Genomic DNA, 1,118 nt, shown 5'->3' with positions numbered 1-1,118 from the left:
TTTCTAAGTAATTCATTTGATGGAATTCCATTAAATAAAAGTGTCTCAATAATAATCAAAACATAAAATTACTAATATTTGTCTTTAAACTAATAAAAAAATACTTATTTTGATGTATTTTCTTGTYTGTAAGTTAATTTTTAAGAATTTGATGCGCCATTAAATGTTGCTTTTTGCAAAAATTGTGACCTTTACTTTGTAAGATGTCTGTGCTAAGAACAAAAAAGTTTATTTTTTTAAGCAAAATGAAAGACTTGAATCTGTCCCATCTGGGGAACCACTTTGCAAACATTTAAACAGATCACCTTCAGGGACAGATAAAATGAAAACATGGGCCTGGTTAAATGTCGCAAACACGTCTCCAATTAAAGTGCAGGTTTGGATTACGGCAAGTTGGAARTGTTCAACAAGATCCTGAATGAAATGTTTCTAAACGTGTTCATTGTCATTTCTGACAGAAACCAATCACTGCCACCAGAACGTGGTTTGCTTATAAAAAGCCAAATTAAAGGACACTGAGGGAGGAAAAAAGGCCACAGTACAGGACAAAGAAAACACTATCMAACACAAGGACCAATGAGGGGGGATTCTCTCACTTTTCAGTGGTCGTGCTCAGGATTAAGAGAGGCTCTTGACTCTCTCTTTCATACAAAACCAAGAGTGCTTGTCAGCAACTTGAAGAAGGGGGGTGACAGAGGAGAATAATACGTGAGTCCGGGGTTATCGTGTTTAATTGGATTAGATAGAGTCATGTTGAAGCACGGAGCAGACATCCACACTTCTCCCGTTCAAATGTTTGGAGAAACATCATTAACCTTCAGGGTTTATGTTTATTCTTACATTGAACTGATCAGGAACTGTCTGATCCCTGTCGATTCGGCTGTTTTCGCGGCGCTTTCTTGAAGCGCGGGGCTCCCCTGGCGCAAATACGTTTGTGCGCTGCGACGAGGAGGTGCGCGCAGCTGTGCGTGCAGGTGCGCGCGGCCTGCACCTGCTCAACGGAACAGAGAGGGAGGAGAGAAGGGGGGGCCGGTGCAGATCAAAAGCTGTGAGAGTTAATTTTGCAGAAAAAATTTTGGAAAATTAGCACCTGATTCAGTGTTTGTCGGGATTTTAAG

The sequence above is a fragment of the Austrofundulus limnaeus genome, unplaced genomic scaffold (assembly GCF_001266775.1).
Source record: "Austrofundulus limnaeus strain Quisiro unplaced genomic scaffold, Austrofundulus_limnaeus-1.0 Scaffold202, whole genome shotgun sequence".
Taxonomy (NCBI): Eukaryota; Metazoa; Chordata; class Actinopteri; order Cyprinodontiformes; family Rivulidae; genus Austrofundulus; species Austrofundulus limnaeus.
The sequence above is the reverse complement of the archived record's forward strand: the minus strand, read 5'-3'. Positions refer to the sequence as shown.